This window comes from Salvia hispanica, chromosome 5 (assembly GCF_029641045.1).
Source record: "Salvia hispanica isolate PSC_SH4W2 chromosome 5, Shi_PSC_v1, whole genome shotgun sequence".
Classification (NCBI taxonomy): Eukaryota; Viridiplantae; Streptophyta; class Magnoliopsida; order Lamiales; family Lamiaceae; genus Salvia; species Salvia hispanica.
This window is the reverse complement of record NC_142696.1, coordinates 9,821,697-9,849,258: the sequence shown is the minus strand read 5'-3', so window position 1 is coordinate 9,849,258 and position 27,562 is coordinate 9,821,697. Positions and strand designations below refer to the sequence as shown.

The window sequence follows — 27,562 nt, the reverse complement described above, 5'->3', positions numbered from 1 at the left end:
AGTTCTGAAGGGATCCGGTGCATTAGTGCTGGTATGATCGCACCCATCAATAGCCTCGCACTTTATTCTTTCATAGCGTACGCTCCCGTGCGCAGGTTCTGATCCCCCACCCTTCACACAGGCATAACTTTTGATCCGGAAGGAGTTACGGGACCCACAGCATATCACCGCGAAGCTCTCGCCGAGCCCCACGTTCTGAGCTACGTGTACAGCCCGTGGCTACTCCGGGAAGCAAAAAGAGGCCATTTCGGACACTTTTAGTTCGCAGCTACTGTTTTTCGGCACGTTTAAGATTGTGGGACTCGCTCGTCACCGGCTCGTGGAGATTGTTGTACTTTTTGTCCTCGTACTCGACAACAGCTAATCGAGTGTCGGACCACATCAAGACCAACTGAACGAAAAAAAAAAATGAACGCACTCGCAAAAAATGGGGTGCAACACAAGGACTTCCCTGGGGGTCACCCATACTAGTACTACTCTCGCCCAAGCACACTTAACTTCGGAGTTCTGATGGTATCCGGTGCATTAGGGCTGGTATGATCGCACCCATCAATAGCCTCGCACTTTATTCTTTCATAGCGTACGCTCCCGTGCGCAGGTTCTGATCCCCCACCCTCCAGACGGGTATAACTTTTGATCGGGAAGGAGTTACGGGACCCACAGCATATCACCGCGAAGCTCTCGCCGAGCCCCACGTGTACAGCCCATGGCTACTCCGGGAAGCAAAAAGAGGCCGTTTCGAGCCATTTCGGACACTTTTAGTTCGCAGCTACTGTTTTTCGGCACGTTTAAGATTGTGGGACTCGCTCGTCACCGGCTCGTGGAGTTTGTCGTACTTTTTGTCCTCGTACTCGACAACCACTAATCGAGTGTCGGACCACATCAAGACCAACTGAACGGAAAAAAAAATGAACGCACTCGCAAAAAAAGGGGTGCAACAGGGGGTCACCCATCCTAGTACTACTCTCGCCCAAGCACGCTTAACTACGGAGCTCTGATGGGATCCGGTGCATTAGTGCTGGTATGATTGCACCCATCAATAGCCCCGCACTTTATTCTTTCATAGCGTACGCTCCCGTGCGCAGGTTCTGAGCACCCACCCTCCAGACGGGTATAACTTTTGATCGGGAAGGAATTACGGGACCCACAGCATATCACCGCGAAGCTCTTGCCGAGTCCCACGTGCTGAGCTACGGGTATAGCCCGTGGCTACTCCGGGAAGCAAAAAGAGGCCGTTTCGAGCAATTTCGGACACTTTTAGTTCGCAGCTACTGTTTTTCGGCACGTTTAAGATTGTGGGACCCGCTCGTCACCGGCTCGTGGAGATTGTCGTACTTTTTGTCCTCGTACTCGACAACAGCTAATCGAGTGTCGGACCACATCAAGACCAACTGAACGGAAAAAAAAAAATGAACGCACTCGCAAAAAAAGGGGTACAACACAAGGACTTCCCAGGGGGTCACCCATCCTAGTACTACTCTCGCCCAAGCACGCTTAACTTCGAAGTTCTGATGGGATCCGGTGCATTAGTGCTGGTATGATCGCACCCATCAATAGCCTCGCACTTTATTCTTTCATAGCATACGCTCCCGTGCGCAGGTTCTGATCCCCCACCCTTCACTCATGCATAACTTTTGATCCGGAAGGAGTTACGGGACCCACAGCATATCACCGCGAAGCTCTCGCCGAGCCCCACGTTCTAAGCTACGTGTACAGCCCGTGGCTACTCCGGGAAGCAAAAAGAGGCAATTTCGGACACTTTTAGTTCGCAGCTACTGTTTTTCGGCACGTTTAAGATTGTGGGACCCGCTCGTCACCGGCTCGTGGAGATTGTCGTACTTTTTGTCCTCGTACTCGACAACAGCTAATCGAGTGTCGCACCACATCAAGACCAACTGAACGAAAAAAAAAAATGAACGCACTCGCAAAAAAACGGGTGCAACACGAGGACTTCCCAGGGGGTCACCCATCCTAATACTACTCTCGCCCAAGCACGCTTAACTTCGGAGTTCTGTTGGGATCCGGTGCATTAGTGCTGGTATGATCGCACCCATCAATAGCCTCGCACTTTATTCTTTCATACCGTACGCTCCCGTGCGCAGGTTCTGATCCCCCACCCTTCACACAAGCATAACTTTTGATCCGGAAGGAGTTACGGGACCCACAGCATATCACCGCGAAGCTCTCGCCGAGTCCCACGTGCTGAGCTACGGGTATAGCCCGTGGCTACTCCGGGAAGCAAAAAGAGGCCGTTTCGAGCAATTTCGGACACTTTTAGTTCGCAGCTACTGTTTTTCGGCACGTTTAAGATTGTGGGACCCGCTCGTCACCGGCTCGTGGAGATTGTCGTACTTTTTGTCCTCGTACTCGACAACAGCTAATCGAGTGTCGGACCACATCAAGACCAACTGAACGGAAAAAAAAAATGAACGCACTCGCAAAAAAAGGGGTGCAACAGGGGGTCACCCGTCCTAGTACTACTCTCGCCCAAGCACGCTTAACCTCGGAGTTCTGAAGGGATCCGGTGCATTAGTGCTGGTATGATCGCACCCATCAATAGCCTCGCACTTTATTCTTTCATAGCGTACGCTCCCGTGCGCAGGTTCTGATCCCCCACCCTTCACACAGGCATAACTTTTGATCCGGAAGGAGTTACGGGACCCACAGCATATCACCGCGAAGCTCTCGCCGAGTCCCACGTGCTGAGCTACGGGTATAGCCCGTGGCTACTCCGGGAAGCAAAAAGAGGCCGTTTCGAGCAATTTCGGACACTTTTAGTTCGCAGCTACTGTTTTTCGGCACGTTTAAGATTGTGGGACCCGCTCGTCACCGGCTCGTGGAGATTGTCGTACTTTTTGTCCTCGTACTCGACAACAGCTAATCGAGTGTCGGACCACATCAAGACCAACTGAACGAAAAAAAAAAATGAACGCACTCGCAAAAAAAGGGGTGCAACACAAGGACTTCCCAGGGGGTCACCCATCCTAGTACTACTCTCGCCCAAGCACGCTTAACTTCGGAGTTCTGATGGTATCCGGTGCATTAGGGCTGGTATGATCGCACCCATCAATAGCCTTGCACTTTATTCTTTCATAGCGTACGCTCCCGTGCGCAGGTTCTGATCCCCCACCCTCCAGACGGGTATAACTTTTGATCGGGAAGGAGTTACGGGACCAACAGCATATCACCGCGAAGCTCTCGCCGAGCCCCACGTTCTGAGCTACGGGTACAGCCCGTGGCTACTCTGAGAAGCAAAAAGAGGCCGTTTCGAGCCATTTCGAACACTTTTAGTTCGCAGCTACTGTTTTTCGGCACGTTTAAGATTGTGGGACCCGCTCGTCACCGGCTCGTGGAGATTGTCGTACTTTTTGTCCTCGTACTCGACAACCACTAATCGAGTGTCGGACCACATCAAGACCAACTGAACGGAAAAAAAAATGAACGCACTCGCAAAAAAAGGGGTGCAACAGGGGGTCACCCATCCTAGTACTACTCTCGCCCAAGCACGCTTAACTTCGGAGCTCTGATGGGATCCGGTGCATTAGTGCTGGTATGATCGCACCCATCAATAGCCTCGCACTTTATTCTTTCATAGCGTACGCTCCCGTGCGCAGGTTCTGATCCCCCACCCTTCACACAGGCATAACTTTTGATCCGGAAGGAGTTACGGGACCCACAGCATATCACCGCGAAGCTCTCGCCGAGCCCCACGTTCTGAGCTACGTGTACAGCCCGTGGCTACTCCGGGAAGCAAAAAGAGGCCATTTCGAACACTTTTAGTTCGCAGCTACTGTTTTTCGGCACGTTTAAGATTGTGGGACTCGCTCGTCACCGGCTCGTGGAGATTGTCGTACTTTTTGTCCTCGTACTCGACAACCACTATTCGAGTGTCGGACCACATCAAGACCAACTGAACGGAAAAAAAAATGAACGCACTCGCAAAAAAAGGGGTGCAACAGGGGGTCACCCATCCTAGTACTACTCTCGCCCAAGCACGCTTAACTTCGGAGTTATGATGGTATCCGGTGCATTAGGGCTGGTATGATCGCACCCATCAATAGCCTCGCACTTTATTCTTTCATAGCGTACGCTCCCGTGCGCAGGTTCTGATCCCCCACCCTCCAGACGGGTATAACTTTTGATCGGGAAGGAGTTACGGGACCCACAGCATATCACCGCGAAGCTCTCGCCGAGCCCCACGTTCTGAGCTACGGGTACAGCCCGTGGCTACTCTGAGAAGCAAAAAGAGGCCGTTTCGAGCCATTTCGAACACTTTTAGTTCGCAGCTACTGTTTTTCGGCACGTTTAAAATTGTGGGACCCGCTCGTCACCGGCTCGTGGAGATTGTCGTACTTTTTGTCCTCGTACTCGACAACCACTAATCGAGTGTCGGACCACATCAAGACCAACTGAAAGGAAAAAAAAATGAACGCACTCGCAAAAAAAGGGGTGCAACAGGGGGTCACCCATCCTAGTACTACTCTCGCCCAAGCACGCTTAACTTCGGAGCTCTGATGGGATCCGGTGCATTAGTGCTGGTATGATCGCACCCATCAATAGCCCCGCACTTTATTCTTTCATAGCGTACGCTCCCGTACGCAGATTCTGATCACCCACCCTCCAGACGGGTATAACTTTTGATCGGGAAGGAGTTACGGGACCCACAGCATATCACCGCGAAGCTCTCGCCGAGTCCCACGTGCTGAGCTACGGGTATAGCCCGTGGCTACTCCGGGAAGCAAAAAGAGGCCGTTTCGAGCAATTTCGGACACTTTTAGTTCGCAGCTACTGTTTTTCGGCACGTTTAAGATTGTGGGACCCGCTCGTCACCGGCTCGTGGAGATTGTCGTACTTTTTGTCCTCGTACTCGACAACAGCTAATCGAGTGTCGGACCACATCAAGACCAACTGAACGGAAAAAAAAAAATGAACGCACTCGCAAAAAAAGGGGTGCAACACAAGGACTTCCCAGGGGGTCACCCATCCTAGTACTACTCTCGCCCAAGCACGCTTAACTTCGAAGTTCTGATGGGATCCGGTGCATTAGTGCTGGTATGATCGCACCCATCAATAGCCTCGCACTTTATTCTTTCATAGCATACGCTCCCGTGCGCAGGTTCTGATCCCCCACCCTTCACACATGCATAACTTTTGATCCGGAAGGAGTTACGGGACCCACAGCATATCACCGCGAAGCTCTCGCCGAGCCCCACGTTCTGAGCCACGTGTACAGCCCATGGCTACTCCGGGAAGCAAAAAGAGGCCGTTTCGAGCCATTTCGGACACTTTTAGTTCGCAGCTACTGTTTTTCGGCACGTTTAAGATTGTGGGACTCGCTCGTCACCGGCTCGTGGAGTTTGTCGTACTTTTTGTCCTCGTACTCGACAACCACTAATCGAGTGTCGGACCACATCAAGACCAACTGAACGGAAAAAAAAATGAACGCACTCGCAAAAAAAGGGGTGCAACAGGGGGTCACCCATCCTAGTACTACTCTCGCCCAAGCACGCTTAACTACGGAGCTCTGATGGGATCCGGTGCATTAGTGCTGGTATGATTGCACCCATCAATAGCCCCGCACTTTATTCTTTCATAGCGTACGCTCCCGTGCGCAGGTTCTGATCACCCACCCTCCAGACGGGTATAACTTTTGATCGGGAAGGAATTACGGGACCCACAGCATATCACCGCGAAGCTCTTGCCGAGTCCCACGTGCTGAGCTACGGGTATAGCCCGTGGCTACTCCGGGAAGCAAAAAGAGGCCGTTTCGAGCAATTTCGGACACTTTTAGTTCGCAGCTACTGTTTTTCGGCACGTTTAAGATTGTGGGACCCGCTCGTCACCGGCTCGTGGAGATTGTCGTACTTTTTGTCCTCGTACTCGACAACAGCTAATCGAGTGTCGGACCACATCAAGACCAACTGAACGGAAAAAAAAAAATGAACGCACTCGCAAAAAAAGGGGTGGAACACAAGGACTTCCCAGGGGGTCACCCATCCTAGTACTACTCTCGCCCAAGCACGCTTAACTTCGAAGTTCTGATGGGATCCGGTGCATTAGTGCTGGTATGATCGCACCCATCAATAGCCTCGCACTTTATTCTTTCATAGCATACGCTCCCGTGCGCAGGTTCTGATCCCCCACCCTTCACTCATGCATAACTTTTGATCCGGAAGGAGTTACGGGACCCACAGCATATCACCGCGAAGCTCTCGCCGAGCCCCACGTTCTAAGCTACGTGTACAGCCCGTGGCTACTCCGGGAAGCAAAAAGAGGCAATTTCGGACACTTTTAGTTCGCAGCTACTGTTTTTCGGCACGTTTAAGATTGTGGGACCCGCTCGTCACCGGCTCGTGGAGATTGTCGTACTTTTTGTCCTCGTACTCGACAACAGCTAATCGAGTGTCGCACCACATCAAGACCAACTGAACGGAAAAAAAAAATGAACGCACTCGCAAAAAAACGGGTGCAACACGAGGACTTCCCAGGGGGTCACCCATCCTAGTACTACTCTCGCCCAAGCACGCTTAACTTCGGAGTTCTGATGGTATCCGGTGCATTAGGGCTGGTATGATCGCACCCATCAATAGCCTTGCACTTTATTCTTTCATAGCGTACGCTCCCGTGCGCAGGTTCTGATCCCCCACCCTCCAGACGGGTATAACTTTTGATCGGGAAGGAGTTACGGGACCAACAGCATATCACCGCGAAGCTCTCGCCGGGCCCCACGTTCTGAGCTACGGGTACAGCCCGTGGCTACTCTGAGAAGCAAAAAGAGGCCGTTTCGAGCCATTTCGAACACTTTTAGTTCGCAGCTACTGTTTTTCGGCACGTTTAAGATTGTGGGACCCGCTCGTCACCGGCTCGTGGAGATTGTCGTACTTTTTGTCCTCGTACTCGACAACCACTAATCGAGTGTCGGACCACATCAAGACCAACTGAACGGAAAAAAAAATGAACGCACTCGCAAAAAAAGGGGTGCAACAGGGGGTCACCCATCCTAGTACTACTCTCGCCCAAGCACGCTTAACTTCGGAGCTCTGATGGGATCCGGTGCATTAGTGCTGGTATGATCGCACCCATCAATAGCCTCGCACTTTATTCTTTCATAGCGTACGCTCCCGTGCGCAGGTTCTGATCCCCCACCCTTCACACAGGCATAACTTTTGATCCGGAAGGAGTTACGGGACCCACAGCATATCACCGCGAAGCTCTCGCCGAGCCCCACGTTCTGAGCTACGTGTACAGCCCGTGGCTACTCCGGGAAGCAAAAAGAGGCCATTTCGAACACTTTTAGTTCGCAGCTACTGTTTTTCGGCACGTTTAAGATTGTGGGACTCGCTCGTCACCGGCTCGTGGAGATTGTCGTACTTTTTGTCCTCGTACTCGACAACCACTATTCGAGTGTCGGACCACATCAAGACCAACTGAACGGAAAAAAAAATGAACGCACTCGCAAAAAAAGGGGTGCAACAGGGGGTCACCCATCCTAGTACTACTCTCGCCCAAGCACGCTTAACTTCGGAGTTATGATGGTATCCGGTGCATTAGGGCTGGTATGATCGCACCCATCAATAGCCTCGCACTTTATTCTTTCATAGCGTACGCTCCCGTGCGCAGGTTCTGATCCCCCACCCTCCAGACGGGTATAACTTTTGATCGGGAAGGAGTTACGGGACCCACAGCATATCACCGCGAAGCTCTCGCCGAGCCCCACGTTCTGAGCTACGGGGACAGCCCGTGGCTACTCTGAGAAGCAAAAAGAGGCCGTTTCGAGCCATTTCGAACACTTTTAGTTCGCAGCTACTGTTTTTCGGCACGTTTAAGATTGTGGGACCCGCTCGTCACCGGCTCGTGGAGATTGTCGTACTTTTTGTCCTCGTACTCGACAACCACTATTCGAGTGTCGGACCACATCAAGACCAACTGAACGGAAAAAAAAATGAACGCACTCGCAAAAAAAGGGGTGCAACAGGGGGTCACCCATCCTAGTACTACTCTCGCCCAAGCACGCTTAACTTCGGAGCTCTGATGGGATCCGGTGCATTAGTGCTGGTATGATCGCACCCATCAATAGCCCCGCACTTTATTCTTTCATAGCGTACGCTCCCGTACGCAGGTTCTGATCACCCACCCTCCAGACGGGTATAACTTTTGATCGGGAAGGAGTTACGGGACCCACAGCATATCACCGCGAAGCTCTCGCCGAGTCCCACGTGCTGAGCTACGGGTATAGCCCGTGGCTACTCCGGGAAGCAAAAAGAGGACGTTTCGAGCAATTTCGGACACTTTTAGTTCGCAGCTACTGTTTTTCGGCACGTTTAAGATTGTGGGACCCGCTCGTCACCGGCTCGTGGAGATTGTCGTACTTTTTGTCCTCGTACTCGACAACCACTATTCGAGTGTCGGACCACATCAAGACCAACTGAACGGAAAAAAAAATGAACGCACTCGCAAAAAAAGGGGTGCAACAGGGGGTCACCCATCCTAGTACTACTCTCGCCCAAGCACGCTTAACTTCGGAGTTATGATGGTATCCGGTGCATTAGGGCTGGTATGATCGCACCCATCAATAGCCTCGCACTTTATTCTTTCATAGCGTACGCTCCCGTGCGCAGGTTCTGATCCCCCACCCTCCAGACGGGTATAACTTTTGATCGGGAAGGAGTTACGGGACCCACAGCATATCACCGCGAAGCTCTCGCCGAGCCCCACGTTCTGAGCTACGGGTACAGCCCGTGGCTACTCTGAGAAGCAAAAAGAGGCCGTTTCGAGCCATTTCGAACACTTTTAGTTCGCAGCTACTGTTTTTCGGCACGTTTAAGATTGTGGGACCCGCTCGTCACCGGCTCGTGGAGATTGTCGTACTTTTTGTCCTCGTACTCGACAACCACTATTCGAGTGTCGGACCACATCAAGACCAACTGAACGGAAAAAAAAATGAACGCACTCGCAAAAAAAGGGGTGCAACAGGGGGTCACCCATCCTAGTACTACTCTCGCCCAAGCACGCTTAACTTCGGAGCTCTGATGGGATCCGGTGCATTAGTGCTGGTATGATCGCACCCATCAATAGCCCCGCACTTTATTCTTTCATAGCGTACGCTCCCGTACGCAGGTTCTGATCACCCACCCTCCAGACGGGTATAACTTTTGATCGGGAAGGAGTTACGGGACCCACAGCATATCACCGCGAAGCTCTCGCCGAGTCCCACGTGCTGAGCTACGGGTATAGCCCGTGGCTACTCCGGGAAGCAAAAAGAGGACGTTTCGAGCAATTTCGGACACTTTTAGTTCGCAGCTACTGTTTTTCGGCACGTTTAAGATTGTGGGACCCGCTCGTCACTGGCTCGTGGAGATTGTCGTACTTTTTGTCCTCGTACTCGACAACAGCTAATCGAGTGTCGGACCACATCAAGACCAACTGAACGGAAAAAAAAAATGAACGCACTCGCAAAAAAAGGGGTGCAACACAAGGACTTCCCAGGGGGTCACCCATCCTAGCACTACTCTCGCCCAAGCACGCTTAACCTCGGAGTTCTGATGGGATCCGGTGCATTAGTGCTGGTATGATCGCACCCAACAATAGCCTCGCACTTTATTCTTTCATAGCGTACGCTCCCGTGCGCAGGTTCTGATCCCCCACCCTTCACACAGGCATAACTTTTGATCCGGAAGGAGTTACGGGACCCACAGCATATCACCGCGAAGCTCTCGCCGAGCCCCACGTTCTGAGCCACGTGTACAGCCCATGGCTACTCCGGGAAGCAAAAAGAGGCCGTTTCGAGCCATTTCGGACACTTTTAGTTCGCAGCTACTGTTTTTCGGCACGTTTAAGATTGTGGGACTCGCTCGTCACCGGCTCGTGGAGTTTGTCGTACTTTTTGTCCTCGTACTCGACAACAGCTAATCGAGTGTCGGACCACATCAAGACCAACTGAACGGAAAAAAAAATGAACGCACTCGCAAAAAAAGGGGTGCAACAGGGGGTCACCCATCCTAGTACTACTCTCGCCCAAGCACGCTTAACTACGGAGCTCTGATGGGATCCGGTGCATTAGTGCTGGTATGATCGCACCCATCAATAGCCCCGCACTTTATTCTTTCATAGCGTACGCTCCCGTGCGCAGGTTCTGATCACCCACCCTCCAGACGGGTATAACTTTTGATCGGGAAGGAGTTACGGGACCCACAGCATATCACCGCGAAGCTCTCGCCGAGCCCCACGTTCTGAGCAACGGGTACAGCCCGTGGCTACTCTGGGAAGCAAAAAGAGGCCGTTTCGAGCCATTTCGAACACTTTTAGTTAGCAGCTACTGTTTTTCGGCTCGTTTAAGATTGTGGGACCCGCTCGTCACCGGCTCGTGGAGATTGTCGTACTTTTTGTCCTCGTACTCGACAACCACTAATCGAGTGTCGGACCACATCAAGACCAACTGAACGGAAAAAAAAATGAACGCACTCGCAAAAAAAGGGGTGCAACAGGGGGTCACCCATCCTAGTACTACTCTCGCCCAAGCACGCTTAACTACGGAGCTCTGATGGGATCCGGTGCATTAGTGCTGGTATGATCGCACCCATCAATAGCCCCGCACTTTATTCTTTCATAGCGTACGCTCCCGTGCGCAGGTTCTGATCACCCACCCTCCAGACGGGTATAACTTTTGATCGGGAAGGAGTTACGGGACCCACAGCATATCACCGCGAAGCTCTTGCCGAGTCCCACGTGCTGAGCTACGGGTATAGCCCGTGGCTACTCCGGGAAGCAAAAAGAGGCCGTTTCGAGCAATTTCGGACACTTTTAGTTCGCAGCTACTGTTTTTCGGCACGTTTAAGATTGTGGGACCCGCTCGTCACCGGCTCGTGGAGATTGTCGTACATTTTGTCCTCGTACTCGACAACAGCTAATCGAGTGTTGGACCACATCAAGACCAACTGAACGGAAAAAAAAAATGAACGCACTCGCAAAAAAAGGGGTGCAACACAAGGACTTCCCAGGGGGTCACCCATCCTAGCACTACTCTCGCCCAAGCACGCTTAACCTCGGAGTTCTGATGGGATCCGGTGCATTAGTGCTGGTATGATCGCACCCAACAATAGCCTCGCACTTTATTCTTTCATAGCGTACGCTCCCGTGCGCAGGTTCTGATCCCCCACCCTTCACACAGGCATAACTTTTGATCCGGAAGGAGTTACGGGACCCACAGCATATCACCGCGAAGCTCTCGCCGAGCCCCACGTTCTGAGCCACGTGTACAGCCCATGGCTACTCCGGGAAGCAAAAAGAGGCCGTTTCGAGCCATTTCGGACACTTTTAGTTCGCAGCTACTGTTTTTCGGCACGTTTAAGATTGTGGGACTCGCTCGTCACCGGCTCGTGGAGTTTGTCGTACTTTTTGTCCTCGTACTCGACAACAGCTAATCGAGTGTCGGACCACATCAAGACCAACTGAACGGAAAAAAAAATGAACGCACTCGCAAAAAAAGGGGTGCAACACAAGGACTTCCCAGGGGGTCACCCATCCTAGTACTACTCTCGCCCAAGCACGCTTAACTTCGAAGTTCTGATGGGATCCGGTGCATTAGGGCTGGTATGATCGCACCCATCAATAGCCTCGCACTTTATTCTTTCATAGCGTACGCTCCCGTGCGCAGGTTCTGATCCCCCACCCTCCAGACGGGTATAACTTTTGATCGGGAAGGAGTTACGGGACCCACAGCATATCACCGCGAAGCTCTCGCCGAGCCCCACGTTCTGAGCAACGGGTACAGCCCGTGGCTACTCTGGGAAGCAAAAAGAGGCCGTTTCGAGCCATTTCGAACACTTTTAGTTCGCAGCTACTGTTTTTCGGCACGTTTAAGATTGTGGGACCCGCTCGTCACCGGCTCGTGGAGATTGTCGTACTTTTTGTCCTCGTACTCGACAACCACTAATCGAGTGTCGGACCACATCAAGACCAACTGAACGGAAAAAAAAATGAACGCACTCGCAAAAAAAGGGGTGCAACAGGGGGTCACCCATCCTAGTACTACTCTCGCCCAAGCACGCTTAACTACGGAGCTCTGATGGGATCCGGTGCATTAGTGCTGGTATGATCGCACCCATCAATAGCCCCGCACTTTATTCTTTCATAGCATACGCTCCCGTGCGCAGGTTCTGATCACCCACCCTCCAGACGGGTATAACTTTTGATCGGGAAGGAGTTACGGGACCCACAGCATATCACCGCGAAGCTCTTGCCGAGTCCCACGTGCTGAGCTACGGGTATAGCCCGTGGCTACTCCGGGAAGCAAAAAGAGGCCGTTTCGAGCAATTTCGGACACTTTTAGTTCGCAGCTACTGTTTTTCGGCACGTTTAAGATTGTGGGACCCGCTCGTCACCGGCTCGTGGAGATTGTCGTACATTTTGTCCTCGTACTCGACAACAGCTAATCGAGTGTCGGACCACATCAAGACCAACTGAACGGAAAAAAAAAATGAACGCACTCGCAAAAAAAGGGGTGCAACACAAGGACTTCCCAGGGGGTCACCCATCCTAGTACTACTCTCGCCCAAGCACGCTTAACTTCAAAGTTCTGATGGGATCCGGTGCATTAGTGCTGGTATGATCGCACCCATCATTAGCCTCGCACTTTATTCTTTCATACCGTACGCTCCCGTGCGCAGGTTCTGATCCCCACCCTTCACACAGGCATAACTTTTGATCCGGAAGGAGTTACGGGACCCACAGCATATCACCGCGAAGCTCTCGCCGAGCCCCACGTTCTGAGCTACGGGTACAGCCCGTAGCTACTCTGAGAAGCAAAAAGAGGCCGTTTCGAGCCATTTCGAACACTTTTAGTTCGCAGCTACTGTTTTTCGGCACGTTTAAGATTGTGGGACCCGCTCGTCACCGGCTCGTGGAGATTGTCGTACTTTTTGTCCTCGTACTCGACAACCACTAATCGAGTGTCGGACCACATCAAGACCAACTGAACGGAAAAAAAAATGAACGCACTCGCAAAAAAAGGGGTGCAACAGGGGGTCACCCATCCTAGTACTACTCTCGCCCAAGCACGCTTAACTTCGGAGCTCTGATGGGATCCGGTGCATTAGTGCTGGTATGATCGCACCCATCAATAGCCCCGCACTTTATTCTTTCATAGCGTACGCTCCCGTACGCAGGTTCTGATCACCCACCCTCCAGACGGGTATAACTTTTGATCGGGAAGGAGTTACGGGACCCACAGCATATCACCGCGAAGCTCTCGTCGAGTCCCACGTGCTGAGCTACGGGTATAGCCCGTGGCTACTCCGGGAAGCAAAAAGAGGACGTTTCGAGCAATTTCGGACACTTTTAGTTCGCAGCTACTGTTTTTCGGCACGTTTAAGATTGTGGGACCCGCTCGTCACCGGCTCGTGGAGATTGTCGTACTTTTTGTCCTCGTACTCGACAACAGCTAATCGAGTGTCGGACCCATCAATAGCCTCGCACCGGAAAAAAAAAATGAACGCACTCGCAAAAAAAGGGGTGCAACACAAGGACTTCCCAGGGGGTCACCCATCCTAGTACTACTCTCGCCCAAGCACGCTTAACTTCGAAGTTCTGATGGGATCCGGTGCATTAGGGCTGGTATGATCGCACCCATCAATAGCCTCGCACTTTATTCTTTCATAGCGTACGCTCCCGTGCGCAGGTTCTGATCCCCCACCCTCCAGACGGGTATAACTTTTGATCGGGAAGGAGTTACGGGACCCACAGCATATCACCGCGAAGCTCTCGCCGAGCCCCACGTTCTGAGCTACGGGTACCGCCCGTGGCTACTCTGGGAAGCAAAAAGTGGCCGTTTCGAGCCATTTCGAACACTTTTAGTTCGCAGCTACTGTTTTTCGGCACGTTTAAGATTGTGGGACCCGCTCGTCACCGGCTCGTGGAGATTGTCGTACTTTTTGTCCTCGTACTCGACAACCACTAATCGAGTGTCGGACCACATCAAGACCAACTGAACGGAAAAAAAAAATGAACGCACTCGCAAAAAAAGGGGTGCAACACAAGGACTTCCCAGGGGGTCACCCATCCTAGCACTACTCTCGCCCAAGCACGCTTAACCTCGGAGTTCTGATGGGATCCGGTGCATTAGTGCTGGTATGATCGCACCCAACAATAGCCTCGCACTTTATTCTTTCATAGCGTACGCTCCCGTGCGCAGGTTCTGATCCCCCACCCTCCAGACGGGTATAACTTTTGATCGGGAAGGAGTTACGGGACCCACAGCATATCACCGCGAAGCTCTCGTCGAGTCCCACGTGCTGAGCTACGGGTATAGCCCGTGGCTACTCCGGGAAGCAAAAAGAGGACGTTTCGAGCAATTTCGGACACTTTTAGTTCGCAGCTACTGTTTTTCGGCACGTTTAAGATTGTGGGACCCGCTCGTCACCGGCTCGTGGAGATTGTCGTACTTTTTGTCCTCGTACTCGACAACAGCTAATCGAGTGTCGGACCACATCAAGACCAACTGAACGGAAAAAAAAAATGAACGCACTCGCAAAAAAAGGGGTGCAACACAAGGACTTCCCAGGGGGTCACCCATCCTAGCACGCTTAACCTCGGAGTTCTGATGGGATCCGGTGCATTAGTGCTGGTATGATCGCACCCAACAATAGCCTCGCACTTTATTCTTTCATAGCGTACGCTCCCGTGCGCAGGTTCTGATCCCCCACCCTTCACACAGGCATAACTTTTGATCCGGAAGGAGTTACGGGACCCACAGCATATCACCGCGAAGCTCTCGCCGAGCCCCACGTTCTGAGCCACGTGTACAGCCCATGGCTACTCCGGGAAGCAAAAAGAGGCCGTTTCGAGCCATTTCGGACACTTTTAGTTCGCAGCTACTGTTTTTCGGCACGTTTAAGATTGTGGGACTCGCTCGTCACCGGCTCGTGGAGTTTGTCGTACTTTTTGTCCTCGTACTCGACAACAGCTAATCGAGTGTCGGACCACATCAAGACCAAGTGAACGGAAAAAAAAATGAACGCACTCGCAAAAAAAGGGGTGCAACACAAGGACTTCCCAGGGGGTCACCCATCCTAGTACTACTCTCGCCCAAGCACGCTTAACTTCGAAGTTCTGATGGGATCCGGTGCATTAGGGCTAGTATGATCGCACCCATCAATAGCCTCACACTTTATTCTTTCATAGCGTACGCTCCCGTGCGCAGGTTCTGATCCCCCACCCTCCAGACGGGTATAACTTTTGATCGGGAAGGAGTTACGGGACCCACAGCATATCACCGCGAAGCTCTCGCCGAGCCCCACGTTCTGAGCTACGGGTACAGCCCGTGGCTACTCTGGGAAGCAAAAAGAGGCCGTTTCGAGCCATTTCGAACACTTTTAGTTCGCAGCTACTGTTTTTCGGCACGTTTAAGATTGTGGGACCCGCTCGTCACCGGCTCGTGGAGATTGTCGTACTTTTTGTCCTCGTACTCGACAACCACTAATCGAGTGTCGGACCACATCAAGACCAACTGAACGGAAAAAAAAATGAACGCACTCGCAAAAAAAGGGGTGCAACAGGGGGTCACCCATCCTAGTACTACTCTCGCCCAAGCACGCTTAACTTCGGAGCTCTGATGGGATCCGGTGCATTAGTGCTGGTATGATTGCACCCATCAATAGCCCCGCACTTTATTCTTTCATAGCGTACGCTCCCGTGCGCAGGTTCTGATCACCCACCCTCCAGACGGGTATAACTTTTGATCGGGAAGGAGTTACGGGACCCACAGCATATCACCGCGAAGCTCTTGCCGAGTCCCACGTGCTGAGCTACGGGTATAGCCCGTGGCTACTCCGGGAAGCAAAAAGAGGCCGTTTCGAGCCATTTCGGACACTTTTAGTTCGCAGCTACTGTTTTTCGGCACGTTTAAGATTGTGGGACCCGCTCGTCACCGGCTCGTGGAGATTGTCGTACTTTTTGTCCTCGTACTCGACAACAGTTAATCGAGTGTCGGACCACATCAAGACCAACTGAACGGAAAAAAAAAAATGAACGCACTCGCAAAAAAAGGGGTGCAACACAAGGACTTCCCAGGGGGTCACCCATCCTAGTACTACTCTCGCCCAAGCACGCTTAACTTCGAAGTTCTGATGGGATCCGGTGCATTAGTGCTGGTATGATCGCACCCATCAATAGCCTCGCACTTTATTCTTTCATAGCATACGCTCCCGTGCGCAGGTTCTGATCCCCCACCCTTCACACATGCATAACTTTTGATCCGGAAGGAGTTACGGGACCCACAGCATATCACCGCGAAGCTCTCGCCGAGCCCCACGTTCTGAGCCACGTGTACAGCCCATGGCTACTCCGGGAAGCAAAAAGAGGCCGTTTCGAGCCATTTCGGACACTTTTAGTTCGCAGCTACTGTTTTTCGGCACGTTTAAGATTGTGGGACTCGCTCGTCACCGGCTCGTGGAGTTTGTCGTACTTTTTGTCCTCGTACTTGACAACAGCTATTCGAGTGTCGGACCACATCAAGACCAACTGAACGGAAAAAAAAATGAACGCACTCGCAAAAAAAAGGGGTGCAACAGGGGGTCACCCATCCTAGTACTACTCTCGCCCAAGCACGCTTAACTTCGGAGCTCTGATGGGATCCGGTGCATTAGTGCTGGTATGATCGCACCCATCAATAGCCCCGCACTTTATTCTTTCATAGCGTACGCTACCGTACGCAGGTTCTGATCACCCACCCTCCAGACGGGTATAACTTTTGATCGGGAAGGAGTTACGGGACCCACAGCATATCACCGCGAAGCTCTCGCCGAGTCCCACGTGCTGAGCTACGGGTATAGCCCGTGGCTACTCCGGGAAGCAAAAAGAGGACGTTTCGAGCAATTTCGGACACTTTTAGTTCGCAGCTACTGTTTTTCGGCACGTTTAAGATTGTGGGACCCGCTCGTCACCGGCTCGTGGAGATTGTCGTACTTTTTGTCCTCGTACTCGACAACAGCTAATCGAGTGTCGGACCACATCAAGACCAACTGAACGGAAAAAAAAAATGAACGCACTCGCAAAAAAATGGGTGCAACACAAGGACTTCCCAGGGGGTCACCCATCCTAGTACTACTCTCGCCCAAGCACGCTTAACTTCGAAGTTCTGATGGGATCCGGTGCATTAGTGATGGTATGATCGCACCCAACAATAGCCTCGCACTTTATTCTTTCATAGCGTACGCTCCCGTGCGCAGGTTCTGATCCCCCACCCTTCACACAGGCATAACTTTTGATCCGGAAGGAGTTACGGGACCCACAGCATATCACCGCGAAGCTCTCGCCGAGCCCCACGTTCTGAGCCACGTGTACAGCCCATGGCTACTCCGGGAAGCAAAAAGAGGCCGTTTCGAGCCATTTCGGACACTTTTAGTTCGCAGCTACTGTTTTTCGGCACGTTTAAGATTGTGGGACTCGCTCGTCACCGGCTCGTGGAGTTTGTCGTACTTTTTGTCCTCGTACTCGACAACAGCTAATCGAGTGTCGGACCACATCAAGACCAAGTGAACGGAAAAAAAAATGAACGCACTCGCACAAAAACAAAAAGGGGTGCAACACAAGGACTTCCCAGGGGGTCACCCATCCTAGTACTACTCTCGTCCAAGCACGCTTAACTTCGAAGTTCTGATGGGATCCGGTGCATTAGGGCTGGTATGATCGCACCCATCAATAGCCTCGCACTTTATTCTTTCATAGCGTACGCTCCCGTGCGCAAGTTCTGATCCCCCACCCTCCAGACGGGTATAACTTTTGATCGGGAAGGAGTTACGGGACCCACAGCATATCACCGCGAAGCTCTCGCCGAGCCCCACGTTCTGAGCTACGGGTACAGCCCGTGGCTACACTGGGAAGCAAAAAGAGGCCGTTTCGAGCCATTTCGAACACTTTTAGTTCGCAGCTACTGTTTTTCGGCACGTTTAAGATTGTGGGACCCGCTCGTCACCGGCTCGTGGAGATTGTCGTACTTTTTGTCCTCGTACTCGACAACCACTAATCGAGTGTCGGACCACATCAAGACCAACTGAACGGAAAAAAAAATGAACGCACTCGCAAAAAAAGGGGTGCAACAGGGGGTCACCCATCCTAGTACTACTCTCGCCCAAGCACGCTTAACTTCGGAGCTCTGATGGGATCCGGTGCATTAGTGCTGGTATGATTGCACCCATCAATAGCCCCGCACTTTATTCTTTCATAGCGTACGCTCCCGTGCGCAGGTTCTGATCACCCACCCTCCAGACGGGTATAACTTTTGATCGGGAAGGAGTTACGGGACCCACAGCATATCACCGCGAAGCTCTTGCCGAGTCCCACGTGCTGAGCTACGGGTATAGCCCGTGGCTACTCCGGGAAGCAAAAAGAGGCCGTTTCGAGCCATTTCGGACACTTTTAGTTCGCAGCTACTGTTTTTCGGCACGTTTAAGATTGTGGGACCCGCTCGTCACCGGCTCGTGGAGATTGTCGTACTTTTTGTCCTCGTACTCGACAACAGTTAATCGAGTGTCGGACCACATCAAGACCAACTGAACGGAAAAAAAAAAATGAACGCACTCGCAAAAAAAGGGGTGCAACACAAGGACTTCCCAGGGGGTAACCCATCCTAGTACTACTCTCGCCCAAGCACGCTTAACTTCGAAGTTCTGATGGGATCCGGTGCATTAGTGCTGGTATGATCGCACCCATCAATAGCCTCGCACTTTATTCTTTCATAGCATACGCTCCCGTGCGCAGGTTCTGATCCCCCACCCTTCACACATGCATAACTTTTGATCCGGAAGGAGTTACGGGACCCACAGCATATCACCGCGAAGCTCTCGCCGAGCCCCACGTTCTGAGCCACGTGTACAGCCCATGGCTACTCCGGGAAGCAAAAAGAGGCCGTTTCGAGCCATTTCGGACACTTTTAGTTCGCAGCTACTGTTTTTCGGCACGTTTAAGATTGTGGGACTCGCTCGTCACCGGCTCGTGGAGTTTGTCGTACTTTTTGTCCTCGTACTCGACAACAGCTAATCGAGTGTCGGACCACATCAAGACCAAGTGAACGGAAAAAAAAATGAACGCACTCGCACAAAAACAAAAAGGGGTGCAACACAAGGACTTCCCAGGGGGTCACCCATCCTAGTACTACTCTCGTCCAAGCACGCTTAACTTCGAAGTTCTGATGGGATCCGGTGCATTAGGGCTGGTATGATCGCACCCATCAATAGCCTCGCACTTTATTCTTTCATAGCGTACGCTCCCGTGCGCAAGTTCTGATCCCCCACCCTCCAGACGGGTATAACTTTTGATCGGGAAGGAGTTACGGGACCCACAGCATATCACCGCGAAGCTCTCGCCGAGCCCCACGTTCTGAGCTACGGGTACAGCCCGTGGCTACACTGGGAAGCAAAAAGAGGCCGTTTCGAGCCATTTCGAACACTTTTAGTTCGCAGCTACTGTTTTTCGGCACGTTTAAGATTGTGGGACCCGCTCGTCACCGGCTCGTGGAGATTGTCGTACTTTTTGTCCTCGTACTCGACAACCACTAATCGAGTGTCGGACCACATCAAGACCAACTGAACGGAAAAAAAAATGAACGCACTCGCAAAAAAAGGGGTGCAACAGGGGGTCACCCATCCTAGTACTACTCTCGCCCAAGCACGCTTAACTTCGGAGCTCTGATGGGATCCGGTGCATTAGTGCTGGTATGATTGCACCCATCAATAGCCCCGCACTTTATTCTTTCATAGCGTACGCTCCCGTGCGCAGGTTCTGATCACCCACCCTCCTGACGGGTATAACTTTTGATCGGGAAGGAGTTACGGGACCCACAGCATATCACCGCGAAGCTCTTGCCGAGTCCCACGTGCTGAGCTACGGGTATAGCCCGTGGCTACTCCGGGAAGCAAAAAGAGGCCGTTTCGAGCAATTTCGGACACTTTTAGTTCGCAGCTACTGTTTTTCGGCACGTTTAAGATTGTGGGACCCGCTCGTCACCGGCTCGTGGAGATTGTCGTACTTTTTGTCCTCGTACTCGACAACAGCTAATCGAGTGTCGGACCACATCAAGACCAACTGAACGGAAAAAAAAAATGAACGCACTCGCAAAAAAATGGGTGCAACACAAGGACTTCCCAGGGGGTCACCCATCCTAGTACTACTCTCGCCCAAGCACGCTTAACTTCGAAGTTCTGATGGGATCCGGTGCATTAGTGCTGGTATGATCGCACCCATCAATAGCCTCGCACTTTATTCTTTCATAGCATACGCTCCCGTGCGCAGGTTCTGATCCCCCACCCTTCACACATGCATAACTTTTGATCCGGAAGGAGTTACGGGACCCACAGTATATCACCGCGAAGCTCTCGCCGAGCCCCACGTTCTGAGCCACGTGTACAGCCCATGGCTACTCCGGGAAGCAAAAAGAGGCCGTTTCGAGCCATTTCGGACACTTTTAGTTCACAGCTACTGTTTTTCGGCACGTTTAAGATTGTGGGACTCGCTCGTCACCGGCTCGTGGAGTTTGTCGTACTTTTTGTCCTCGTACTCGACAACAGCTAATCGAGTGTCGGACCACATCAAGACCAAGTGAACGGAAAAAAAAATGAACGCACTCGCAAAAAAAGGGGTGCAACACAAGGACTTCCCAGGGGGTCACCCATCCTAGCACTACTCTCGCCCAAGCACGCTTAACTTCGAAGTTCTGATGGGATCCGGTGCATTAGGGCTGGTATGATCGCACCCATCAATAGCCTCGCACTTTATTCTTTCATAGCGTACGCTCCCGTGCGCAGGTTCTGATCCCCCACCCTCCAGACGGGTATAACTTTTGATCGGGAAGGAGTTACGGGACCCACAGCATATCACCGCGAAGCTCTCGCCGAGCCCCACGTTCTGAGCTACGGGTACAGCCCGTGGCTACTCTGGGAAGCAAAAAGAGGCCGTTTCGAGCCATTTCGAACACTTTTAGTTCGCAGCTACTGTTTTTCGGCACGTTTAAGATTGTGGGACCCGCTCGTCACCGGCTCGTGGAGATTGTCGTACTTTTTGTCCTCGTACTCGACAACCACTAATCGAGTGTCGGACCACATCAAGACCAACTGAACGGAAAAAAAAATGAACGCACTCGCAAAAAAAGGGGTGCAACAGGGGGTCACCCATCCTAGTACTACTCTCGCCCAAGCACGCTTAACTTCGGAGCTCTGATGGGATCCGGTGCATTAGTGCTGGTATGATTGCACCCATCAATAGCCCCGCACTTTATTCTTTCATAGCGTACGCTCCCGTGCGCAGGTTCTGATTACCCACCCTCCTGACGGGTATAACTTTTGATCGGGAAGGAGTTACGGGACCCACAGCATATCACCGCGAAGCTCTTGCCGAGTCCCACGTGCTGAGCTACGGGTATAGCCCGTGGCTACTCCGGGAAGCAAAAAGAGGCCGTTTCGAGCAATTTCGGACACTTTTAGTTCGCAGCTACTGTTTTTCGGCACGTTTAAGATTGTGGGACCCGCTCGTCACCGGCTCGTGGAGATTGTCGTACTTTTTGTCCTCGTACTCGACAACAGCTAATCGAGTGTCGGACCACATCAAGACCAACTGAACGGAAAAAAAAAATGAACGCACTCGCAAAAAAATGGGTGCAACACAAGGACTTCCCAGGGGGTCACCCATCCTAGTACTACTCTCGCCCAAGCACGCTTAACTTCAAAGTTCTGATGGGATCCGGTGCATTAGTGCTGGTATGATCGCACCCATCAATAGCCTCGCACTTTATTCTTTCATAGCATACGCTCCCGTGCGCAGGTTCTGATCCCCCACCCTTCACACATGCATAACTTTTGATCCGGAAGGAGTTACGGGACCCACAGTATATCACCGCGAAGCTCTCGCCGAGCCCCACGTTCTGAGCCACGTGTACAGCCCATGGCTACTCCGGGAAGCAAAAAGAGGCCGTTTCGAGCCATTTCGGACACTTTTAGTTCACAGCTACTGTTTTTCGGCACGTTTAAGATTGTGGGACTCGCTCGTCACCGGCTCGTGGAGTTTGTCGTACTTTTTGTCCTCGTACTCGACAACAGCTAATCGAGTGTCGGACCACATCAAGACCAAGTGAACGGAAAAAAAAATGAACGCACTCGCAAAAAAAGGGGTGCAACACAAGGACTTCCCAGGGGGTCACCCATCCTAGCACTACTCTCGCCCAAGCACGCTTAACTTCGAAGTTCTGATGGGATCCGGTGCATTAGGGCTGGTATGATCGCACCCATCAATAGCCTCGCACTTTATTCTTTCATAGCGTACGCTCCCGTGCGCAGGTTCTGATCCCCCACCCTCCAGACGGGTATAACTTTTGATCGGGAAGGAGTTACGGGACCCACAGCATATCACCGCGAAGCTCTCGCCGAGCCCCACGTTCTGAGCTACGGGTACAGCCCGTGGCTACTCTGGGAAGCAAAAAGAGGCCGTTTCGAGCCATTTCGAACACTTTTAGTTCGCAGCTACTGTTTTTCGGCACGTTTAAGATTGTGGGACCCGCTCGTCACCGGCTCGTGGAGATTGTCGTACTTTTTGTCCTCGTACTCGACAACCACTAATCGAGTGTCGGACCACATCAAGACCAACTGAACGGAAAAAAAAATGAACGCACTCGCAAAAAAAGGGGTGCAACAGGGGGTCACCCATCCTAGTACTACTCTCGCCCAAGCACGCTTAACTTCGGAGCTCTGATGGGATCCGGTGCATTAGTGCTGGTATGATTGCACCCATCAATAGCCCCGCACTTTATTCTTTCATAGCGTACGCTCCCGTGCGCAGGTTCTGATTACCCACCCTCCTGACGGGTATAACTTTTGATCGGGAAGGAGTTACGGGACCCACAGCATATCACCGCGAAGCTCTTGCCGAGTCCCACGTGCTGAGCTACGGGTATAGCCCGTGGCTACTCCGGGAAGCAAAAAGAGGCCGTTTCGAGCAATTTCGGACACTTTTAGTTCGCAGCTACTGTTTTTCGGCACGTTTAAGATTGTGGGACCCGCTCGTCACCGGCTCGTGGAGATTGTCGTACTTTTTGTCCTCGTACTCGACAACAGCTAATCGAGTGTCGGACCACATCAAGACCAACTGAACGGAAAAAAAAAATGAACGCACTCGCAAAAAAATGGGTGCAACACAAGGACTTCCCAGGGGGTCACCCATCCTAGTACTACTCTCGCCCAAGCACGCTTAACTTCGAAGTTCTGATGGGATCCGGTGCATTAGTGCTGGTATGATCGCACCCATCAATAGCCTCGCACTTTATTCTTTCATAGCATACGCTCCCGTGCGCAGGTTCTGATCCCCCACCCTTCACACATGCATAACTTTTGATCCGGAAGGAGTTACGGGACCCACAGTATATCACCGCGAAGCTCTCGCCGAGCCCCACGTTCTGAGCCACGTGTACAGCCCATGGCTATTCCGGGAAGCAAAAAGAGGCCGTTTCGAGCCATTTCGGACACTTTTAGTTCACAGCTACTGTTTTTCGGCACGTTTAAGATTGTGGGACTCGCTCGTCACCGGCTCGTGGAGTTTGTCGTACTTTTTGTCCTCGTACTCGACAACAGCTAATCGAGTGTCGGACCACATCAAGACCAAGTGAACGGAAAAAAAAATGAACGCACTCGCAAAAAAAGGGGTGCAACACAAGGACTTCCCAGGGGGTCACCCATCCTAGCACTACTCTCGCCCAAGCACGCTTAACTTCGAAGTTCTGATGGGATCCGGTGCATTAGGGCTGGTATGATCGCACCCATCAATAGCCTCGCACTTTATTCTTTCATAGCGTACGCTCCCGTGCGCAGGTTCTGATCCCCCACCCTCCAGACGGGTATAACTTTTGATCGGGAAGGAGTTACGGGACCCACAGCATATCACCGCGAAGCTCTCGCCGAGCCCCACGTTCTGAGCTACGGGTACAGCCCGTGGCTACTCTGGGAAGCAAAAAGAGGCCGTTTCGAGCCATTTCGAACACTTTTAGTTCGCAGCTACTGTTTTTCGGCACGTTTAAGATTGTGGGACCCGCTCGTCACCGGCTCGTGGAGATTGTCGTACTTTTTGTCCTCGTACTCGACAACCACTAATCGAGTGTCGGACCACATCAAGACCAACTGAACGGAAAAAAAAATGAACGCACTCGCAAAAAAAGGGGTGCAACAGGGGGTCACCCATCCTAGTACTACTCTCGCCCAAGCACGCTTAACTTCGGAGCTCTGATGGGATCCGGTGCATTAGTGCTGGTATGATTGCACCCATCAATAGCCCCGCACTTTATTCTTTCATAGCGTACGCTCCCGTGCGCAGGTTCTGATTACCCACCCTCCTGACGGGTATAACTTTTGATCGGGAAGGAGTTACGGGACCCACAGCATATCACCGCGAAGCTCTTGCCGAGTCCCACGTGCTGAGCTACGGGTATAGCCCGTGGCTACTCCGGGAAGCAAAAAGAGGCCGTTTCGAGCAATTTCGGACACTTTTAGTTCGCAGCTACTGTTTTTCGGCACGTTTAAGATTGTGGGACCCGCTCGTCACCGGCTCGTGGAGATTGTCGTACTTTTTGTCCTCGTACTCGACAACAGCTAATCGAGTGTCGGACCACATCAAGACCAACTGAACGGAAAAAAAAAATGAACGCACTCGCAAAAAAATGGGTGCAACACAAGGACTTCCCAGGGAGTCACCCATCCTAGTACTACTCTCGCCCAAGCACGCTTAACTTCGAAGTTCTGATGGGATCCGGTGCATTAGTGCTGGTATGATCGCACCCATCAATAGCCTCGCACTTTATTCTTTCATAGCATACGCTCCCGTGCGCAGGTTCTGATCCCCCACCCTTCACACATGCATAACTTTTGATCCGGAAGGAGTTACGGGACCCACAGTATATCACCGCGAAGCTCTCGCCGAGCCCCACGTTCTGAGCCACGTGTACAGCCCATGGCTACTCCGGGAAGCAAAAAGAGGCCGTTTCGAGCCATTTCGGACACTTTTAGTTCACAGCTACTGTTTTTCGGCACGTTTAAGATTGTGGGACTCGCTCGTCACCGGCTCGTGGAGTTTGTCGTACTTTTTGTCCTCGTACTCGACAACAGCTAATCGAGTGTCGGACCACATCAAGACCAAGTGAACGGAAAAAAAAATGAACGCACTCGCAAAAAAAGGGGTGCAACACAAGGACTTCCCAGGGGGTCACCCATCCTAGCACTACTCTCGCCCAAGCACGCTTAACTTCGAAGTTCTGATGGGATCCGGTGCATTAGGGCTGGTATGATCGCACCCATCAATAGCCTCGCACTTTATTCTTTCATAGCGTACGCTCCCGTGCGCAGGTTCTGATCCCCCACCCTCCAGACGGGTATAACTTTTGATCGGGAAGGAGTTACGGGACCCACAGCATATCACCGCGAAGCTCTCGCCGAGCCCCACGTTCTGAGCTACGGGTACAGCCCGTGGCTACTCTGGGAAGCAAAAAGAGGCCGTTTCGAGCCATTTCGAACACTTTTAGTTCGCAGCTACTGTTTTTCGGCACGTTTAAGATTGTGGGACCCGCTCGTCACCGGCTCGTGGAGATTGTCGTACTTTTTGTCCTCGTACTCGACAACCACTAATCGAGTGTCGGACCACATCAAGACCAACTGAACGGAAAAAAAAATGAACGCACTCGCAAAAAAAGGGGTGCAACAGGGGGTCACCCATCCTAGTACTACTCTCGCCCAAGCACGCTTAACTTCGGAGCTCTGATGGGATCCGGTGCATTAGTGCTGGTATGATTGCACCCATCAATAGCCCCGCACTTTATTCTTTCATAGCGTACGCTCCCGTGCGCAGGTTCTGATTACCCACCCTCCTGACGGGTATAACTTTTGATCGGGAAGGAGTTACGGGACCCACAGCATATCACCGCGAAGCTCTTGCCGAGTCCCACGTGCTGAGCTACGGGTATAGCCCGTGGCTACTCCGGGAAGCAAAAAGAGGCCGTTTCGAGCAATTTCGGACACTTTTAGTTCGCAGCTACTGTTTTTCGGCACGTTTAAGATTGTGGGACCCGCTCGTCACCGGCTCGTGGAGATTGTCGTACTTTTTGTCCTCGTACTCGACAACAGCTAATCGAGTGTCGGACCACATCAAGACCAACTGAACGGAAAAAAAAAATGAACGCACTCGCAAAAAAATGGGTGCAACACAAGGACTTCCCAGGGGGTCACCCATCCTAGTACTACTCTCGCCCAAGCACGCTTAACTTCGAAGTTCTGATGGGATCCGGTGCATTAGTGCTGGTATGATCGCACCCATCAATAGCCTCGCACTTTATTCTTTCATAGCATACGCTCCCGTGCGCAGGTTCTGATCCCCCACCCTTCACACATGTATAACTTTTGATCCGGAAGGAGTTACGGGACCCACAGTATATCACCGCGAAGCTCTCGCCGAGCCCCACGTTCTGAGCCACGTGTACAGCCCATGGCTACTCCGGGAAGCAAAAAGAGGCCGTTTCGAGCCATTTCGGACACTTTTAGTTCACAGCTACTGTTTTTCGGCACGTTTAAGATTGTGGGACTCGCTCGTCACCGGCTCGTGGAGTTTGTCGTACTTTTTGTCCTCGTACTCGACAACAGCTAATCGAGTGTCGGACCACATCAAGACCAAGTGAACGGAAAAAAAAATGAACGCACTCGCAAAAAAAGGGGTGCAACACAAGGACTTCCCAGGGGGTCACCCATCCTAGCACTACTCTCGCCCAAGCACGCTTAACTTCGAAGTTCTGATGGGATCCGGTGCATTAGGGCTGGTATGATCGCACCCATCAATAGCCTCGCACTTTATTCTTTCATAGCGTACGCTCCCGTGCGCAGGTTCTGATCCCCCACCCTCCAGACGGGTATAACTTTTGATCGGGAAGGAGTTACGGGACCCACAGCATATCACCGCGAAGCTCTCGCCGAGCCCCACGTTCTGAGCTACGGGTACAGCCCGTGGCTACTCTGGGAAGCAAAAAGAGGCCGTTTCGAGCCATTTCGAACACTTTTAGTTCGCAGCTACTGTTTTTCGGCACGTTTAAGATTGTGGGACCCGCTCGTCACCGGCTCGTGGAGATTGTCGTACTTTTTGTCCTCGTACTCGACAACCACTAATCGAGTGTCGGACCACATCAAGACCAACTGAACGGAAAAAAAAATGAACGCACTCGCAAAAAAAGGGGTGCAACAGGGGGTCACCCATCCTAGTACTACTCTCGCCCAAGCACGCTTAACTTCGGAGCTCTGATGGGATCCGGTGCATTAGTGCTGGTATGATCGCACCCATCAATAGCCCCGCACTTTATTCTTTCATAGCGTACGCTCCCGTACGCAGGTTCTGATCACCCACCCTCCAGACGGGTATAACTTTTGATCGGGAAGGAGTTACGGGACCCACAGCATATCACCGCGAAGCTCTCGCCGAGTCCCACGTGCTGAGCTACGGGTATAGCCCGTGGCTACTCCGGGAAGCAAAAAGAGGACGTTTCGAGCAATTTCGGACACTT

General features: G+C 52.0%; 28 non-coding genes and 21 pseudogenes across 28 annotated transcripts; all 49 read right to left on the bottom strand.

Annotated features, from left to right (window-relative positions):
• Positions 1-429: 429 nt before the first annotated feature.
• LOC148924987 (5S ribosomal RNA) lies at positions 430-548 on the bottom strand (annotated as a pseudogene).
• Positions 549-929: 381 nt separating this feature from the next.
• LOC148924986 (5S ribosomal RNA) lies at positions 930-1,035 on the bottom strand (annotated as a pseudogene).
• Positions 1,036-1,430: 395 nt separating this feature from the next.
• Positions 1,431-1,549, bottom strand: LOC148924985 (5S ribosomal RNA). Its single transcript, XR_016131285.1, has one exon. It is a non-coding gene; the product is annotated as a 5S ribosomal RNA (ribosomal RNA).
• A 384-nt stretch (positions 1,550-1,933) lies between these two features.
• LOC148924984 (5S ribosomal RNA) lies at positions 1,934-2,052 on the bottom strand. The gene has a single exon (XR_016131302.1). It is a non-coding gene; the product is annotated as a 5S ribosomal RNA (ribosomal RNA).
• An 894-nt stretch (positions 2,053-2,946) lies between these two features.
• LOC148924983 (5S ribosomal RNA) lies at positions 2,947-3,065 on the bottom strand. The gene has a single exon (XR_016131590.1). It is a non-coding gene; the product is annotated as a 5S ribosomal RNA (ribosomal RNA).
• A 393-nt stretch (positions 3,066-3,458) lies between these two features.
• Positions 3,459-3,564, bottom strand: LOC148924982 (5S ribosomal RNA; annotated as a pseudogene).
• Positions 3,565-4,446: 882 nt separating this feature from the next.
• LOC148924981 (5S ribosomal RNA) lies at positions 4,447-4,552 on the bottom strand (annotated as a pseudogene).
• A 395-nt stretch (positions 4,553-4,947) lies between these two features.
• LOC148924980 (5S ribosomal RNA) lies at positions 4,948-5,066 on the bottom strand. Its single transcript, XR_016132199.1, has one exon. It is a non-coding gene; the product is annotated as a 5S ribosomal RNA (ribosomal RNA).
• A 393-nt stretch (positions 5,067-5,459) lies between these two features.
• On the bottom strand, positions 5,460-5,565 carry LOC148924979 (5S ribosomal RNA; annotated as a pseudogene).
• A 395-nt stretch (positions 5,566-5,960) lies between these two features.
• LOC148924978 (5S ribosomal RNA) lies at positions 5,961-6,079 on the bottom strand. The gene has a single exon (XR_016131554.1). It is a non-coding gene; the product is annotated as a 5S ribosomal RNA (ribosomal RNA).
• A 384-nt stretch (positions 6,080-6,463) lies between these two features.
• Positions 6,464-6,582, bottom strand: LOC148924977 (5S ribosomal RNA). The gene has a single exon (XR_016131592.1). It is a non-coding gene; the product is annotated as a 5S ribosomal RNA (ribosomal RNA).
• Positions 6,583-6,975: 393 nt separating this feature from the next.
• On the bottom strand, positions 6,976-7,081 carry LOC148924976 (5S ribosomal RNA; annotated as a pseudogene).
• An 882-nt stretch (positions 7,082-7,963) lies between these two features.
• Positions 7,964-8,069, bottom strand: LOC148924975 (5S ribosomal RNA; annotated as a pseudogene).
• An 892-nt stretch (positions 8,070-8,961) lies between these two features.
• Positions 8,962-9,067, bottom strand: LOC148924974 (5S ribosomal RNA; annotated as a pseudogene).
• Positions 9,068-9,461: 394 nt separating this feature from the next.
• On the bottom strand, positions 9,462-9,580 carry LOC148924973 (5S ribosomal RNA). The gene has a single exon (XR_016131412.1). It is a non-coding gene; the product is annotated as a 5S ribosomal RNA (ribosomal RNA).
• A 393-nt stretch (positions 9,581-9,973) lies between these two features.
• Positions 9,974-10,079, bottom strand: LOC148924972 (5S ribosomal RNA; annotated as a pseudogene).
• A 393-nt stretch (positions 10,080-10,472) lies between these two features.
• LOC148924971 (5S ribosomal RNA) lies at positions 10,473-10,578 on the bottom strand (annotated as a pseudogene).
• Positions 10,579-10,972: 394 nt separating this feature from the next.
• Positions 10,973-11,091, bottom strand: LOC148924970 (5S ribosomal RNA). The gene has a single exon (XR_016131411.1). It is a non-coding gene; the product is annotated as a 5S ribosomal RNA (ribosomal RNA).
• A 393-nt stretch (positions 11,092-11,484) lies between these two features.
• On the bottom strand, positions 11,485-11,603 carry LOC148924969 (5S ribosomal RNA). The gene has a single exon (XR_016131385.1). It is a non-coding gene; the product is annotated as a 5S ribosomal RNA (ribosomal RNA).
• A 393-nt stretch (positions 11,604-11,996) lies between these two features.
• On the bottom strand, positions 11,997-12,102 carry LOC148924968 (5S ribosomal RNA; annotated as a pseudogene).
• Positions 12,103-12,496: 394 nt separating this feature from the next.
• LOC148924967 (5S ribosomal RNA) lies at positions 12,497-12,615 on the bottom strand. The gene has a single exon (XR_016131185.1). It is a non-coding gene; the product is annotated as a 5S ribosomal RNA (ribosomal RNA).
• Positions 12,616-13,007: 392 nt separating this feature from the next.
• On the bottom strand, positions 13,008-13,113 carry LOC148924966 (5S ribosomal RNA; annotated as a pseudogene).
• A 393-nt stretch (positions 13,114-13,506) lies between these two features.
• Positions 13,507-13,625, bottom strand: LOC148924965 (5S ribosomal RNA). Its single transcript, XR_016131384.1, has one exon. It is a non-coding gene; the product is annotated as a 5S ribosomal RNA (ribosomal RNA).
• Positions 13,626-14,019: 394 nt separating this feature from the next.
• Positions 14,020-14,138, bottom strand: LOC148924964 (5S ribosomal RNA). The gene has a single exon (XR_016131410.1). It is a non-coding gene; the product is annotated as a 5S ribosomal RNA (ribosomal RNA).
• Positions 14,139-15,027: 889 nt separating this feature from the next.
• On the bottom strand, positions 15,028-15,146 carry LOC148924963 (5S ribosomal RNA). Its single transcript, XR_016131587.1, has one exon. It is a non-coding gene; the product is annotated as a 5S ribosomal RNA (ribosomal RNA).
• Positions 15,147-15,539: 393 nt separating this feature from the next.
• LOC148924962 (5S ribosomal RNA) lies at positions 15,540-15,645 on the bottom strand (annotated as a pseudogene).
• Positions 15,646-16,040: 395 nt separating this feature from the next.
• LOC148924961 (5S ribosomal RNA) lies at positions 16,041-16,159 on the bottom strand. The gene has a single exon (XR_016132198.1). It is a non-coding gene; the product is annotated as a 5S ribosomal RNA (ribosomal RNA).
• Positions 16,160-16,553: 394 nt separating this feature from the next.
• Positions 16,554-16,659, bottom strand: LOC148924960 (5S ribosomal RNA; annotated as a pseudogene).
• A 394-nt stretch (positions 16,660-17,053) lies between these two features.
• LOC148924959 (5S ribosomal RNA) lies at positions 17,054-17,172 on the bottom strand. The gene has a single exon (XR_016131456.1). It is a non-coding gene; the product is annotated as a 5S ribosomal RNA (ribosomal RNA).
• Positions 17,173-17,571: 399 nt separating this feature from the next.
• On the bottom strand, positions 17,572-17,690 carry LOC148924958 (5S ribosomal RNA). The gene has a single exon (XR_016131547.1). It is a non-coding gene; the product is annotated as a 5S ribosomal RNA (ribosomal RNA).
• A 393-nt stretch (positions 17,691-18,083) lies between these two features.
• Positions 18,084-18,189, bottom strand: LOC148924957 (5S ribosomal RNA; annotated as a pseudogene).
• Positions 18,190-18,584: 395 nt separating this feature from the next.
• Positions 18,585-18,703, bottom strand: LOC148924956 (5S ribosomal RNA). Its single transcript, XR_016131069.1, has one exon. It is a non-coding gene; the product is annotated as a 5S ribosomal RNA (ribosomal RNA).
• A 399-nt stretch (positions 18,704-19,102) lies between these two features.
• Positions 19,103-19,221, bottom strand: LOC148924955 (5S ribosomal RNA). The gene has a single exon (XR_016131546.1). It is a non-coding gene; the product is annotated as a 5S ribosomal RNA (ribosomal RNA).
• A 393-nt stretch (positions 19,222-19,614) lies between these two features.
• Positions 19,615-19,720, bottom strand: LOC148924954 (5S ribosomal RNA; annotated as a pseudogene).
• Positions 19,721-20,114: 394 nt separating this feature from the next.
• On the bottom strand, positions 20,115-20,233 carry LOC148924953 (5S ribosomal RNA). Its single transcript, XR_016131048.1, has one exon. It is a non-coding gene; the product is annotated as a 5S ribosomal RNA (ribosomal RNA).
• Positions 20,234-20,626: 393 nt separating this feature from the next.
• Positions 20,627-20,745, bottom strand: LOC148924952 (5S ribosomal RNA). Its single transcript, XR_016131715.1, has one exon. It is a non-coding gene; the product is annotated as a 5S ribosomal RNA (ribosomal RNA).
• Positions 20,746-21,138: 393 nt separating this feature from the next.
• On the bottom strand, positions 21,139-21,244 carry LOC148924951 (5S ribosomal RNA; annotated as a pseudogene).
• Positions 21,245-21,638: 394 nt separating this feature from the next.
• On the bottom strand, positions 21,639-21,757 carry LOC148924950 (5S ribosomal RNA). Its single transcript, XR_016131314.1, has one exon. It is a non-coding gene; the product is annotated as a 5S ribosomal RNA (ribosomal RNA).
• Positions 21,758-22,150: 393 nt separating this feature from the next.
• LOC148924949 (5S ribosomal RNA) lies at positions 22,151-22,269 on the bottom strand. The gene has a single exon (XR_016131714.1). It is a non-coding gene; the product is annotated as a 5S ribosomal RNA (ribosomal RNA).
• Positions 22,270-22,662: 393 nt separating this feature from the next.
• On the bottom strand, positions 22,663-22,768 carry LOC148924948 (5S ribosomal RNA; annotated as a pseudogene).
• Positions 22,769-23,162: 394 nt separating this feature from the next.
• LOC148924947 (5S ribosomal RNA) lies at positions 23,163-23,281 on the bottom strand. Its single transcript, XR_016131047.1, has one exon. It is a non-coding gene; the product is annotated as a 5S ribosomal RNA (ribosomal RNA).
• A 393-nt stretch (positions 23,282-23,674) lies between these two features.
• LOC148924946 (5S ribosomal RNA) lies at positions 23,675-23,793 on the bottom strand. The gene has a single exon (XR_016131713.1). It is a non-coding gene; the product is annotated as a 5S ribosomal RNA (ribosomal RNA).
• Positions 23,794-24,186: 393 nt separating this feature from the next.
• LOC148924945 (5S ribosomal RNA) lies at positions 24,187-24,292 on the bottom strand (annotated as a pseudogene).
• Positions 24,293-24,686: 394 nt separating this feature from the next.
• On the bottom strand, positions 24,687-24,805 carry LOC148924944 (5S ribosomal RNA). The gene has a single exon (XR_016131351.1). It is a non-coding gene; the product is annotated as a 5S ribosomal RNA (ribosomal RNA).
• A 393-nt stretch (positions 24,806-25,198) lies between these two features.
• Positions 25,199-25,317, bottom strand: LOC148924943 (5S ribosomal RNA). The gene has a single exon (XR_016131712.1). It is a non-coding gene; the product is annotated as a 5S ribosomal RNA (ribosomal RNA).
• A 393-nt stretch (positions 25,318-25,710) lies between these two features.
• On the bottom strand, positions 25,711-25,816 carry LOC148924942 (5S ribosomal RNA; annotated as a pseudogene).
• Positions 25,817-26,210: 394 nt separating this feature from the next.
• On the bottom strand, positions 26,211-26,329 carry LOC148924941 (5S ribosomal RNA). The gene has a single exon (XR_016131046.1). It is a non-coding gene; the product is annotated as a 5S ribosomal RNA (ribosomal RNA).
• Positions 26,330-26,722: 393 nt separating this feature from the next.
• Positions 26,723-26,841, bottom strand: LOC148924940 (5S ribosomal RNA). Its single transcript, XR_016131711.1, has one exon. It is a non-coding gene; the product is annotated as a 5S ribosomal RNA (ribosomal RNA).
• Positions 26,842-27,234: 393 nt separating this feature from the next.
• Positions 27,235-27,340, bottom strand: LOC148924939 (5S ribosomal RNA; annotated as a pseudogene).
• Positions 27,341-27,562: the final 222 nt, after the last annotated feature.